This window comes from Triturus cristatus, chromosome 2_2 (genome assembly GCF_964204655.1).
Source record: "Triturus cristatus chromosome 2_2, aTriCri1.1, whole genome shotgun sequence".
NCBI lineage: Eukaryota > Metazoa > Chordata > Amphibia > Caudata > Salamandridae > Triturus > Triturus cristatus.
This window is the reverse complement of record NC_140582.1, coordinates 465,100,739-465,117,019: the sequence shown is the minus strand read 5'-3', so window position 1 is coordinate 465,117,019 and position 16,281 is coordinate 465,100,739. Positions and strand designations below refer to the sequence as shown.

Genomic DNA, 16,281 nt, shown 5'->3' with positions numbered 1-16,281 from the left:
TTAGGAGAATGCCAACTCAACATGTCAAAGGGGGAGCACAGACACTTTACTACTGGATAGATGGTAAAGAGCACAGAGTTCTTAAGCCAGAAAAAATACATAGTCCGTCAAAAGACAAATAAACGAGGGAGATCATGCAGAAAAAGCAGACTTCCTACATCCCTCTACGTAAAACGTAAAACAACTAATTTATCCCTAGTTGTGAATGTACAACCTTGTATGTGTAAATCAAACTTCCATTACATGCCCTTGGTCACCTTTTTGATTCTCCCTTTGGTATGGCCACGTATCGAAGTAAAGTTGGAATTCACCTGTGTAATGTACAAAAGCGTAGTGTACATTCTGCACGCCAGCATACGTTTATGCATGAATATTGCACTTATTATAATGTTGCCTTCTGTTCGAATGTGTACCTACTGTAATGGCTTTTGTGGCGTGCATTTGTTTTATATTCCAGAAAAAAATCTGTGAATCTGTCTTTTTGTGGGCTCCAAAACAGTTGCATTTCCATTGGCTATGCCTCAAATCTACAGCTGTCGATCTAGGGGTCAGCTATCATTAGTGCAGTAGGATCAGTGTCACCGGGGCCCTCTGCTGTCCACTTCTGACTCTCTGGGGCAGGTGGGTGCTCTAAAGCTTACATTAAGCCTATGGCGCCCTGGCAGCTCCACTGCCTACAGTGCCACACCGATACCTTCTCATGAGGCCCGGGTTCGGTCAGCTGGACTAGTCATGCACCCCCTGCCAGTGCTTAATTTGTAAAATATGAAGTGCAGGTGCTCAAATCATTGTCGGAGGCCACGCCTACTTTTCTCTGGCTCCACCCACTTCATCCACTGGCTCTACCCACTTCCTCTATTAGCTCCACCCACATCCTCAACTGGCACTGCGAAAAGTCAGATGAATTTCAGCAAGGGACCTCTACTTCCTGGGACTGCCTTTTGATAAAACAGCTGAGTGTGTGTGACAATGCATTTGCCCCAACTCCAAGTCATCATGTGACAATTTCAAATCCAAGCAAGGATGACTCAGACTTGCATACTTATGAAATCAATAAAAAAGCACCATTGGGTTGTGCTATACATACAGCATGTCACTCTGGGGCCTGTTTTCATAAATGTCGTCTGTACTGAGAGAGGTGGAGCACAATGTGTTTGTGAATACGTTGTTTAAAGTGACAGCGGTCACATTGTGCCAGTAACAGCCTATCTCCACATAGATTGGAGGTAACACAGCTTCTACCTGGACACAGTGCAATTTTCTGACAGCCACCAATGTTACAGCTGCAACAGATGTAGGTACGGACGCATCTGTACTCTTCAGTACCTTTCATTGTCCCGACGTGCACTGGCCTTTACCAATTTGAAATGCATATTTATCCGAACCCTTTCCCCTCACACTGAGAGAGGGAAGTGTTGCTTATTATGCACAAATGCACCAATAACGTGTCCCCTCAAGAACCATTTACCATAAGAGCCACCAAAACAAGTGTGCTGTGCATAAAAACCACACGTGCAGTAAGACACCAACTCCGTCTTCGTCTTAATTAGTCAAGGAGCACATGTGATAGAAACACATTTGAATAGGAGCAGGGGAAAAACATCAATCAAAGCGAGGGTTGACATTACATGCTTAGGGGCGTAGCTATCATAAGCACTGCAGGTAGGGTCACAATGGGGCCCTGGGAGTTGACGAACCACTGAACTTCAGTTATGTCAATTGGTTACTAAAACTGGGGGTAGGAGGATCATTGTTCTTCTTGCGTTAAGGCCCATTGCCCCCTTATCCACTCCACTGTAACTAAGCATCTTCACCTTGCACCAAAGCATACGTTATGTGTTGTAAACGTGAATTCTTCTGCACTGCTGTTTCTATCCTTGAGTGCACGAACATGGCAGTGCCGCTTTATACAATGCCTGTAAAGTCACCCAGGTATATATGCACGCTAGTACTACTGATGATTATTCCAGGCAGTGCTGGCGAGGTAAACCTGTGGCACCCTACAGAGCATGCTGAGGATGCACACACGGAACCCCACAGGAGTAGCAAAGAGATGCACAATTTAGGGGTGGGCGTTCCTAATTTACATGGAATGACATCCAAAAGCAGCCATAAGGACCCCACCTTTAACAACTCGTCCAATGCAGAATGTTGCCCAAATGAGAAAAGCCTCCACTGCTTGAAATTCAACATTCATGTGAAAACATTGTCAATTGGAAAGGCAGCCCCTTTGGTTTTGCTGTGAGCGCACAACATCGAACTGACATTGAGCAGCTTTGCCAATAAACTTCTGATAACAATACTTATTGCTAAGTATAAAGAAACAATGCGTTTGTCAGATTTTAAACTTGTAGCCTGCAGATTATAAATAGTCTTTTACAATGAGTGCTGCTACTAAGATCAGGTGGCGCGCGGATGCTTTATTCATTAGCCCCCCCATCAGACCTCCCCACCCCTACAGCCCCTCCCGCCACCAGGGCTAGGGCTGGAAGCCACTACTCATCGCGCAATATAACTGGCTTCAAATTAAATTAATGGACGACATTGCAGGTGGTTGACGGGCCTTCTTATGTTAGTTGATTTTGCACATCGACTTCCTAATCTGCATATAAGGCACGATTACAACTTAGTTTACTTTAAAACCACAAAAACCATGGCACGCTTGAAGAGCTCCTTTACCAGTGTATATGCCTAGGATAGGCTCATTTATTAGGCGTTTGCTTGTTTGGGAAGGAATGGAGGATTCTTCAAGGGCAGGGGCAGGCCTTTAACTTCGTAACCCTGTCCGGCCCTATCTATTGTGATGTATAATAAATGTGTATGTGGGCCGATAGCCGGTACTAGGCCAGGACAGGCACAGTGCGTCATCGAGTCTTCTGGAGCTGCCGCCGGAGCTAAGGAGGATACTATTACTACTAAATTCAAAGGCAAGGGGCCGGGCAGGGCCTTTAACTTTAACACCGGCCGGCCGGCCGGCCCGGCCCTATTGTGATAATAATGTGTGCACAGCGTGGGCGACCGCTACTGCGCCAAGCAGCAGGCCAGGAACAGAACAGTGCATCGTCGAATGGAGCCGGAGCTACCCCGGAGCCCGACACCACGCCACCACTGACTGGGCATGTGGCATGATGTCTGACTGACTGCTACAGTACTTACATTTACACTCGTTGTGGTCGGCCGGAGCTGCGGGGCACTTTATTAACTGATAGGCCTGTCCTCAACGTGGTCAGAGTGGCTCTAACTCGTGGGGTGCGGGTGTGCCGGGGCGTGGGCGTGGCAAGCGGAAATGAAACTGTGCGCAGCGTGCACAACCAAAACTGACCCAATCAATGCCTGACTCCCGCCCAGCACTTCTCCCGAGTCCCGCCCACCCCCGGCAACAGTCCTGAACTAAGGGCTGTGCCCGCGCGACGCCGTGGCCACCATGAAAACTCCATGAGTATCATTAATATAATTAATGAATGCAGCCAGCAATTGCTTTGCTCCGGACCTCCGGCTCACATTTACACTGACTGACTCAATCGAAGCACACTGTACTCAGGAGACCCAGAAAAACACTCTGCGCCAACTCCGAGTCACTGAGTCAGTATTGCACCATGTCATCATATATGACGACGAGCAGTCCTGCAGATGCGTGTAGACCCGGCCCTGAAAAGAAAGTGCCGGTGCTAAGCACCGGAAAGCACCGGCACAAATTAAGCACTGCCCCCTGCCCATTCAGACACTGAACATGAGTTTGCATCCCAGCAGGGCCCTGTTTTGTACACAGCAGTAAGCTCGCTGTAACCATGATCTCTTATCGACGCACCATCCCGTTTTTTCAATACCCTGAGCTGTGAGCTGTTCCTCGGAAGACTTTTACTTATCAGCAACCTCTGATTATCAGATTTCACTAGAAGCAGAAAAAGGAAAACTTTTAGCTTTTCCCTTTTCAAGGCAGAATAATGATTACGTCAGCTATGTTGCTGGAGGATGAAATAAAAAGCAACAGTTTTGCAATATCTGAACATATTCGCCATGAGTACAGCCAAATTATGTCTAGGTTACTCCTTAATAGCAGAGGTCAACAGACACCCCTTTGAACGCAGGGGACCACAGTTTGGAAGCACATAATGGACAACATCCTGTTCTGTAGAGTTTTACGTTTTATGGTAACAGCGCATGATATAAGGTCCAATACCTCCTTCCTGTCGATTGACATCCCCAATATTAGTTGTGGGTGAACCCTCCAATGGGGCTTGGACATTGCGTACCCCAAAAAAGAAGTAATTATAAAAGAGTTTGGGGTGGTCTCCCTTTTACAGAAAACAGTATGACATAATTTACATTTTCTTAATTTCTTATTTCATTGCTGCAAAGTTTCTTTTTTTTTTTTATTTTATTTTACATTTTTTACAGTGGTGGAAAAAGGTTTTGGCGATTTAAACTTCATAAACGAAAATACAGAAATATATACAATGAATAAAAAAAGTAAACAACAGAAGAAGAGCAACACAAATGCATGACAGTTGATTATAAAAAACAACTTATTAATTTGCTAACCAATCTTGAAATGGGGCCCAGTTTTTAGCAGCAATTAAACGTCTTCTCCTTCCCTGAAACTTACGTACAGCAGTTTCTAATTTAAACCAAGCCAGCATCCTGGCCTGCCAATGAAAGAAAACAGGGGGTTGAGGATTTATCCAAATAGAGGTAATACAGAGTCTAAACATTGCCATTGCAATGAACAAAAAGGAGTGAAGATATCTTGATCTAGCAGTGTCCATGGCATATTGATAACCTATAATCACCATTTCAGCAGAGATTTTGATTGGAGATTGAGTTATCTGTGTGAGGAATGTTTCGATTTGCTTAATAAAGAGTGATAATTCAGGGCAGTCAAAAAACATGTGAAGAGAATCCGCAGATGGGAATTTACATCTTGGACATAACGAACTTATAGCCCCAGAGGCGATCCCCCATCTTGATATTTTAGCTGGGGTATAATAAAGATTAAACATAGCCATATAGCTTTGAGTACGGAGAGTACCCGAAACAAAAACAGTCTTGGCTAGCATGAGTGGTACCTTTAAATCTATAGTAGGTACCCCAAATTTAACTGCCCATTTGTTATTAAAATTCGAGAGATCGTCTGATAGTTGGGATAGCAGAGTTTGATACAATATGCCAATTTTGGCTTGTTTTTTAACCAGTTCAAATATCAAAATCTTGTCAAACAATGCTGAGTTTTCTAATAATTTTTTCCCCAAAAAGCTTCTAACTTGTAGATATTTGAAAAATTGGTTAGGATGCAATTCAAATTTATGTTGTAAAAAAGAGAAAGGAGCTAACATGCCAGAATCAGCTAGATCACCTATGTCGGTGAGGCCTTGCAAAGCCCAGACAGCAGTTATTGAGTCTTGAAATATCACCGAAGGAAGTCCGGACGCATTCAATGGAGTATAAAAGTTGATTTTATAGTTAGAAAATAATCGACGAATTTTTTGCCAGATCGTGAACAAGGCCCAGGCTACCTTAAACCTCGTTTTTTTAAAATAGCTTGGTTCTAAGATACGTGTTAGTATCCCTTGCGTAGCATTACCTAATGATATTGAATAGATTGAAGGAGCCAAAAATGGCTGTAACACCACCTTCTTACCAAATAGAGGAAAGGCAAAGCGTTGAATCATCGCCGCCCAATAATAGTAGGTAAGATTTGGAACTGACCAGCCCCCGCGTTCTTGCGGGAGATAGGTCCATTTGGCAGCTCGTCGTGGCTTACGATATGCCCATAAGAACCTCTGACAGATTCTTTGTGCCTTTATTAAAGTAAGGTTGGAAACTAATAGCGGGATAGATCGGAATAAATACAAAAATTTTGGAAGCACCAGCATTTTAAGAACGTTACATCGCCCAAATAGGGAGAGATGGAGGTGGTTGAGCCGTTCTAGTTTATTATGAAGCTGGTCGACGATAGGAGAAAAATTTAAATCTGAGATTTGTCCTACATCCGCCGATATCTCAATGCCTAAATATGTCGCTTGTAAAACAGTAGAAACAGTTGTTGTTGGCATAGCTGATGATTGCAAGATTTGAGTTTTTGAAATATTTAATTTGTATCCAGAGAGAGCCAAATTGAGCTGCTAAAATCTCCAGCACAGGAAAAGATGCAGTGATATTATTTGTTAGCACTACTATATCGTCAGCATATGCCAGTGTTTTATACTCAGTGCCATGAACGATAATCGGAGAGATATTTTGTGCTTGTTCTATAAGGGATAGAAAAGGATCAATATATAACGCAAAGAGGAGAGGGGAACAAGGGCACCCTTGTCTGGTGCCACGAGTAATAGGAAAATAACTCGATTCCTCTCCTGAGATGCGAATTTTAGCGATTGGGGAGATATATAATGTTTGCAAGGCAAGAATGAATTCAGGCGGTATCCCTTTCCAACGAAGAACAGCCCAGAGATAGCCCCAGGAGACCCTGTCGAACGCCTTCTCGGCGTCCAACAGGATCAAACCCAGGGGAGATTTTGTAGTCTGAGCCCAGTCTAAAAGTGCAATAACACGCTTGATGTGATCAGTGGTATCTCTACCCTGAATAAAACCATGTTGACGAATAGAAACTAATGGAGAAATAATTTGGACGAGACGAAATGCTAAAACCCTGGAGTAAATTTTACTGTCAGTGTTAATTAGTGCTATAGGCCTATAAGATGCTGGATTTAGTTCATCCTTTCCTTTCTTTTTAAATAATACAATGGTCGATTGTCGCCAAGTCTCGGGAGTAACCCCCTTCTGAGCAAGCTGAAAGACTTCGAGCATCTGTTGTTTAAATAAATAAGAGAAAGTTTTATAAAATTCAAGATGAATGAGATCAGGTCCAGCGGCCTTGCCAGAGGACAGAGATTTTATAGCAGCTTCGATTTCTTCCCAACTTATAGGTTCGACCAAGATTGAATTCTGTTCGAGAGCAGTCTTCCGAGTTTCAAAGGATTTTAAAAAATGATCCAGTTGACTTTGTTGTTGCTGAAAAATATTTGGTTCCTCAGTATATAAGGTTGAATAAAAATCCACAAAGGTGTTTAAAACACCATTGGGTGAGTCTTGTAGAGTACCCCATCGGTCTTTAACCTTTGTTATATGACTAGCTATTGTTCTTTGTTGTACTCTTTTTGCCAAAACCTTACCTGATGCTTCACCAAACTCATACATAGATGTACGAAATTGAAAATACTTGATCGCTATATCAGCATATAAAGGATCAAGAAAGTTAGCCTTGGCAAGAGCAACCGCTTTCTGACAGGTGGTTAGATCGCCACCAATACGGATGCTAGTGCTTAAATCTAGCTCAGCTTGTTGGAGTGCTAGAGCCCTATTTTTAAGATTTTGCTGCTCGGTTTGCCACCGATAAGACGCAATTCTCTTAGTTTCCCCGCGTAGGGCAGCTTTAAATGTGTCCCAGACCAGGCCTACCGAGGCTGAGTTGCTATTATTTAAAAAAAAGTCTGGGATCCAAACTGACATCCGTTCATGATAAAGTTTATCCAACAACAGCTTCCTGTCGAAGGTCCAAGATCTGATATGGTGCGGAGGCCGATTCCAAGAAAAACTAAAGATTATGGGATTATGATCAGATATGGTCCGTGGGTCGAGCCTTATCTTAATAGAGTTCAGAACTTCGACAGAAGCAAAGACGTAATCTATACGAACCAATTTTTGATGGGGTATTGAATAAAAGGTAAACCCGTTAAGTGCTGGATTGCTAACATGCCATGCATCTACTAAACCATGCTCACATATTAATATACGAAGTGCTTTATAAACCTGAGGTTTCCTACCGTTATAGTTAATCGATTTAATGATATCTAGCTTACTAGGAATATTGATATTGAAATCACCACAGAAGATTAACGGGTGCGGCCAATTAGCTAATTCTACATTTAGATCCATTAAAATCTGTGGATCATCCAGATTAGAGGCATATATTGAACAGATCGAAAGTATAGAATTATTGATGAGCAATTCAGCGATTAACCATCTACCTGTATTGTCTTGTTTAGTTCTCTTGAGTTGGGCAATTCCAGCTTTTGCGATGATAGCAACGCCCCTAATAGTGGAGGTTTGTCTGGTGGTAACCACTAGATCGTAGCCCAAGAATTTAAGATAATGCCTGTTGGACCAAGAAATATGAGTTTCTTGCAAGCAGATCAAATCCACTTGCATGACTTGCATCAGCTTATAAAATATCCTCCGCTTCTTAGGATCATTTAACCCACAGATATTCCAGGTTGCACAGGTCAATTTACAGTTTGCCATTAAGCCTAATAGAAAAGGAAAACATCATACATATAGACGTATACACACTTTGAAAGAAATTATATAGGATATACCACCAGCATGTCAAAAAAGAGTAAATAATTAATACTTTAGGAGAGATTGAAGTCCCCCTGCCATGCATCTTACTTGTATGGCCAATCACCTCAAGTATCCACCACATTATCACCCAGTGACCCCACCCCCCCCTACCCACCTTCCAACCCCCCCTCCCACCCCGTTGCCCCCCCCTACCCTTTAACCAAAAACAGGAGCTTAGGACCAAGGTCCCTGTGATGGTTGAGTAAGCGTCGGACCACACTCCGCTGGGCCAGCAACAATATACTTGATAGGTATTATAAGAGGATCGGTCCTGTCTAAATCACGTTAGAGTGAAACAGAGGAAAAAAGGGTCTATTAACTTCCTTTTAACACATTGAGGCAATAAATGAGAAGAGAAATACAGCAAACAAAAAAAAATGTATTTTTTTTTTTTTTTTTTTTTTTTTTCCCCTTCTTTTTTTTTTTTTTTTTATAGATTATATAAGTCAGCCCCCACTATCCTAAACATCTTTCTTTTTTTTTTTTTTTTTTTTTTTGTTGCCACCCTTACCACACCCTTTTCCCTACATTGTGTCCAGATAGTCTCTTGCAGTTATTTCCGAAAGAAAAAATTTTGTTTCTGACTTATGTATTATTTTCAATTTTGCAGGGAAGAGCAAAAAAGCTTGAGCACCTTTCGCTTGAAAAAGAGGGATCTGCTGACGGAGATGCCAGCGGCGTTCTACTGTCTCTGCTGCAAGATCGGGTCGTGCAAAAAACTGGCAACCCTTGGCGGATCTTTTTTTATTGGGTCGAGCTAGATCGAAAACACACTCACGAGCCAAAAAGGTGTTAAAACAAACCAGAATAGCACGTGGGTAAGAGCTGTTAGTATTAGTAGAGTATGTTTTCTTTCTTTTTGATAGCGGGAAGCGATGTGCTCTCTGGATTTCTTGGTTCCATTCCCATTGGGTGACCTCTGGGAACGCTTCAGTGAAAAGCTCAACTATAAATCGCCGAGCATCGCCTCCTTCAATATCCTCATCAATTCCCAAAATGCGGAGATTATTCCTTCTTGAGCGGTTCTCAAGGTCCGATAGCTTCCATATTATATCTTTTCGCTGTTCCTTAACCTCGGTAACCAAATCTTTTTGGACAGCTGCAGCATCTTCAAGTGCTGAGATCCTCTCTTCAGCTTCAGTTACTCTCGTGTTAATCTCCGCTGTTGATTTGATCACACGTCGAAGGGAGTTTTGTAGTTTACGACACACTGACTGAGTGCGTAAGTTCTCTTGCTTTGTTGCCTCCCTATGTTGAATAATTGTATGGTATATCGTTAACAGAGAGACCTCCTCTGGCAGATCAGGGGCTCCAACCATGGTGTTTGATGATATCTGAAGATCAATTTGAGATTGATCTCCTAAGGGCTTGATTCCAGGGGCCTTGCGGACTGTGTCAGTAGCCTGGGCCTCTGTAGTCAAGCTGGGTCGCCAGTCACCAGCTTCGCTGTCATAATCTGACCATTCTAGATCAAGATCGCCCTCCTCCTCGTCAGACAGCGAGTGATCTGAAACAGAATAGAATTTTTCCATTGAGTCACTGATCGCACCTGTGACCTGACCCTCCTCCGAGGCTCCAAGACCAACAGACTCCTGATAGACTGTGGAGAGTGCGTCATCCATAGAGCACTGAGGTGATACAGAGCCAGATGCAGATAACGAAGGAACAGAGAGGACTGGGACTGTCGATGAAGAGGGGTTAACCGTAGATTGAGACAGGTCAGGTGTTTCAGGGATAACCACTGTAGGGATCAGATTGTTGGAGTTGGTGACAGCATTAGAAGAATGAGCATGGATATCTGTCAAGAAAGAGCGTTGCTCTACGGGAGGCAAGACAGTAGAGGTAGAGACAGCTGTTGCCGGTACCGATGTAGCGGAAGGAGCAGTTGAAACAGATGTTACCATTTTTTCCTTTGCTCCCAGTTTGGCAAAGATATCCGACAGGGTCTGGACCTTACCCGGTATCAAGGATGAAGATGAGGTTGAGGCTACAGTCGTGACAGCTGGCGACCCCGAAACAAAAGTTTTATCAGACATTGGAGGTCTGCCCCTCCGAGTGGCCCGTGTGCTATTGGCTTCAGCGTCTGAAGGGTGATTGCGAGTAGGATTACGAGATTTCACCGGTTTAGGAACTGTCTTCAAAGCTTTTGGTGGCATTACTGGTAGAGCACAGAAGTCTGAAAAGAACCTGGAAAGAGGCTGAGAAGCCGCGGAGAGAATAGATTTTCTGCTGGCCGTAGTGTAACATATATTGGGAATCGGGCTCTGATCAGCTCGCCACTGCCAGCTCCGTCTTGATAAAAGGGCGGGTCTTAAGAAATCCAGGCAGAATGCTAGTGCCATGCGTAACACAGTGGCCCTTTAGCCCTTAATTTTTCAGAAAGGAGACAGTTTCAGTATTTCAGTATTTCAGTATTTCAACTAACTAAATTCAAATTTCCAATTAATTAATAAATTAGAGAGACATACGATTTTAAGTCCCCCCTGAGTAGCAAACTCTCCTCTCCTCTCCGCTGTGTTTAAATATCCAGATCCTAATAGCAGCCGAGTCTGGATTTAACAGTACGTTGACTTGTAGCCATCAAACCCTCGAGTGATACAATGTTGCAAACCCCCTCTTCACTGTTCAATCAACTCAAGTCCGAACAGAAAGCAAAAGGAATCTCCGTTACGCTGAAATATCCAATGCCTATTTAATCCAGTTTACTCACAGTTTGGAGTCCAGATCGCCTTTGAGGAGACAAAGCCCCGGACTTTTGACAATGGAAGGCGGCGTATCAGAGAACGAAAAACGAGATCAGCTCCAGGTGCACACTCACATCCGAGGGCACTGAGGCGCTGAGCAAATCCCCCGTCGTCCAAATCCCCCTCCAGAGTCTCCATGCACCGTACACCGCTTGACTGGCTTGTGAGGCAGAGCCCTGGCCAGTAACCGACGGGCTCGGATGAGCTGGGGAGAGCGCGGGCGCCGGCGCTCGAGCCTGAGCCTGTGGACAATCGTGATCTCGCCTCGTTCAAATTTCTTCTTTTCCTCACGCCACGATCATTCAGCCGACCCTCTGGAGACAGCGAGCCTCTTTAATGCTTTGCATTTCCCCAGCAGCTCTCACCACGCAGCCGGACACTGAGAAGAGCAGGACCGTTGAAACAACAGCGTGGTCCAGCGGAGTGAAAAAACGCTACCTCACTCGGCCAACAGCGCGGCCGCCATCTTGCTCCAAACTGCTGCAAAGTTTCTGATGCAATATTTCACTTGATGTATTAATACACAAATGCTAGGCAGTGGACACGTGTTTCGCCCCTATGTCTAGTGAGCCTGGGGCTTTCTCAAGGCTCAATAAAAAACTATTTCAGATACATCTTTTTTAGTTTCTATCAGTAGTTATATACGGTCTTGGGTCAAATCCCTCATTGCGGTTCATACATGGGTCGCAATATTGGCGTGGTGCTCGGGTGCCATCAAGGGATTTGACCGGATTAACTACTGATACAAACTAAAGAAGACATAGCTGAAATTGTTTCCTATTAATACATCAAGTGGAATATTACATCAGAAACTTTGCTGCAATAAAAGAACGAATGAAGAAAATTGAAATGATGTCATCCTGTTTTCTATAAAAGGGAGAACACCCGAACTCTTTTATAATTATGGCAACGGTGCACCTGTCCTTCCACACTCACCTGTCCATTGCTACTTTGTTAATATTCAAAATGATAATGTTAACAACAATAACACTACTACTACTTCTACTACTACTACTACTAATAATAGTGATAAGCATAGCATGTTTTTACATAGGGCTTCGTATTACACGTCTTTCATTTCTAAGCGCTGTAAATAAAAGCTGTTGCTATTATTCAATTTATTTGTACTCAGTTTGCTGACCACAGAAGGATGAGTCAGCCTTTCTGGAATTCAAATTCATAATCTGCATTACTAAGACAATATTAACCGCTTCATGAAACAACCATCAGGTAAGTACTAGGGTTATGCAAATTTGTGAACTTTTTGTCGCTCGAACTTGCTGTAATTTTCACGAACTCTCCATAGGCGGCAAAGTTTTTTGCATTTTGTATTTCATGTGAAAATCAGGTTTTTTGTATCACTTTTAAATTGCTGAGAGAAAGAAATGATCATCCATCTAGTTTCAAAGTAGTGAGGAAAGTAGTTTTAAAGTTAAGTAGCAACGGAATGATGCAACCATTTTAAACCTACTTACACTTGGGAGGAAATATTTCTAGTTTGCGGTGTAAAAGTGCACAGGTATGTAGACATAGGAAAAGCATGGAATTCCGTGAAGTATGGGTAGACCAATAATCATGCTCTATGAGATGCTTCACTTACATCGTAAAAACTGCGCACACCTTTAAGAACTCTGGGTTGATTTGCAAACTCCACTTTGTAGTACAAAACATAATAAAAAACATACTACAAAATATAAGTTTGACCTATACTGACGCATGACGAGTTCTCTGCACTACTGCGGAGTCTCCACACAAATACATATGGGTTTTTGTGGGAAATGTGGGAGGGACACAGGGGAGTGGGTGGGAAAAAGGGCAGATTTACTCCTAAAGTGGATGGTGCTTCAGGGAAGCCAGAGGGGGCTTTAGGGAGGGACTAAAGCCACCCACACAAGAGTAAGCCAATTGCCTTACTCTGGGGAGGAGACATGTAACATATACTTTTGTAGTAAGTTTACAATTAAATATTGTAAACACAGAATGCAGTAAACTTATTCCGAAGTGTAAACTTACTCAAACGTGTAATTTACCTTTGTAAATCAGGCCACCAGTCAATGGTAAAAGCATGCTCCTTGCTAGGGCTGCTTTTGGCTTCCTGCTATGTCATGGCTTCTTAATTATTGTGCAAATCTGATAGTCAGAACAAGGTGACTTTTTGGCTACCAAATAATGCAGAAAGGTTACTTTCTCTGATATCATGCCCTTACCCAATGAACATCTATGCTGAAGTAAGTGAAGACACTGTTCTCGAGTTGCAGTTTACTGCAGTTTTCAGAGCCGTATGCGCAACCTACCAATGCCGCTCATTCACAGTCAAGCCTTCCACGTCCCCTTTATCTGCTGTGACCAGCCGCGGCCCATACAGGTAAGAGCGGTGGGGTGGTGGAGCTGGGTGGGGATGATTTCAACATATGACCATGAGGGAAAAATTAAATAAATAATTATTTTTCCCTCGTGGTCGTATGTCGAAATACCATCCCAGCCAGCTCCGCCACTCTTACCTGCATGGGCCGTCGCTGGATGTGACCTAAGGTGGCGCTTCCTTTTGATTAATTTTTATGCCACCGAGTGCTCTAGGAGGTTATCTAAACTGTAAACGCAAAGGGTAATCAGATTTTGAGCACCCTAACCCAGGACATTCCATAAAAAAAAAGGGTAGAACTACACTTTTGTATTGATAGAATGACTTAATTGACAGCACTCACCAACATAGAAAACACAAAGGGTAATTAAACCAATGTAACTTTTACACACAGTATCATCTGCGTTAATTAAATTGATTTCTGCTTGGGTTGCTAAGTAATTCCGCACTGGAACTCATGAAAACGTCCTTCATTATCTGGTTATTCGACCATCTTCACCAACCGGGACTTATGCTATATTTACTGAAATGTGTTAGGATAGGTGGTAAAAAACTGGGACTGCAAATCCAGCCCTCGTGGTCACCCTAACCATGCTTTGTTTATTAAAGACCTAGATTTCATTGTGAGACTATTTGTGCCTCTTTGGAGAGAATTGGATTAATAACATCATGGCACCTAGATCATGATTATTGATGTATTGATTATTCTGCTGTAGAATAACGCAAATAAAAGATTCCACGGATCTTGGTCGAGAGTTGTGAACTTCTCCGTGTGAATATTTCCAATGAAGTCATCTCAAAGCAGCAGGTACTTCAGGGAACAGGTATACTTTAGCATACCAACGCGTTGCCATCCATGTTAGGGCTGTTTTCATTCTTAAAATGGCTCCTAAACATGTACTGTTATGCTTGGTTATTTCCTTATGAACTTTGCGCTTCCACGAACATGGCAGTGTGCTCACCGAAAAAGCCGATCATGTGTTGCAGGCAGAAAAAAAGTATACAAATAACGGTGAGCAAAATGCAACAGACACAACTTTTTATTACAAGAAAAAATGATATTTCCTTGCATTGGTATAATTTGTTCTGTTGTGATCATTTGTTTCTTATCTTGTACCATCGGTATAGTCTCTGCAGTTTAAGAGTTTCCCTATGATTCTGGGATTTCTCATTGACTGGAGAAATGGTTGTCATTGTTTGAGCATTGAAGTCTGTTCTATCTAAATTGTTAGCAGTGTAATGTATGCAGCTTTCAGCAGTGTGGGTGCCTCTATACCTTTTTGCTTAGTTCATGTTCATGTACAATGTACATTGTTGCAAATGTTCCATAGAGGCATGGCCCAATGAGAGAACAGGCCATTCAAGGTCTGGCATTTAGCTCGGTGGGTTGATTACTCACCTGTGAAACAGTCATTTAGTCCATGCTGTCCCACTCTGCGACAAACCGCCACGCTTGTTCCCAGAGGTAAGTGGCAACTGATTATGTCCAAAGAAAGATAAGGTTATTTGTTCCTGTTTGGCTTTGAACACGCCCTGCAAACTATGACCGGTTTGGTCTGAAAGATCCAACATGAGTCAACCGTGGGGCTAAGCTTTGGTCCTGACCGAAACATGTCGATCTTTATAATTTGAAGGAGTCTTTGTGATTAAAACAGACTATGGATTGAATAGATTTTGAATGCAAGGAGCACATACATGAACGGAGAGTTCTTCATCTCTCTCACTTCTATTTTGGACTACCTCCGGGTAATTATGAACTAAAGTTAACAAACACCTGTATCCTCAAAGACATGCATGAAAGGATAACGACAAAATAAACTTGTGTTGTAATTTTTCTATGTATATATTGTGTATATATTTGTAAATGTATATGTGAAAGTAATGTATGTCAAGTGTCCAGAAAATGTAATATGTGCCTTTTAGGGATGGGCAGCAAAATAAATGACGTTTGCCCTAGTGGGAATCCTGATGTATTCAAGCAGACAATGATAAATGGTCATTTCATTGCTAAGGAATACAAGAGGTTTTTCTCTATACCCATAATTGACACCTTTTTTTAATGCATTTCTCAGATTGGAGATAGAAGTGTGGGGTAGGAGTCAAAACCTACAGGGGTAGATTGGCCTCCAGGCCCAAGGAGAGGCGTCAAAGGCAGTGTGCGTGGGCTACCTGTGGACACCACAGACAGCCATGTGTGACACACATCCAGGTGGCCCACAGTTTTACTCTTGGCATGGGCCTCACACCTGCCTTCCCCATGAGAGGTAGACCAGACATGCTGGCACTGTACCTATGCACCATGATCGAATGTCCAGCGACGGGCGATCAAGGTCTGACCTTAGGAGGAGAAAGGGAGCACACCCCCCTGCAGGACCTCCAGCTCTATAGGGAAGCTGAGGGATTGACATTCAGCCCATCTTCAGACAAAGGGAACCCCTGGAGGAACCCTGGGTTGCAAGATGTGTACAAAATGTTGATGATCAATATGTTTTGCGATTCTCGCTAATGCTGTCAGGTAGATGCATTCTTTATTGCCGCTCCAGCCAAGTAATCCACTGACAAGGGTCACCATCCCAGCACTGCCTGTATGTGATCTGCACAGTGAGACAGATCTGCACCCTTCCCGCCTTAGAGTCATTGCTCAACAGTTCAAAAACAGTCTGAAGGGGCTTGGACCAGGAGCCCAATATGCATCACCAGTTTGATCAAGTAGCTCTAACAACAGCAGAGACAGGCAGTTCTACCTTTGGTCAACGCATGCAGGCCCACACACAC

General features: G+C 43.1%; 1 pseudogene; it reads right to left on the bottom strand.

Moving 5' to 3' along the window:
- Window positions 1–15,919: 15,919 nt before the first annotated feature.
- On the bottom strand, window positions 15,920–16,073 carry LOC146862366 (5.8S ribosomal RNA; annotated as a pseudogene).
- Between the last annotated feature and the right edge of the window lie 208 nt (window positions 16,074–16,281).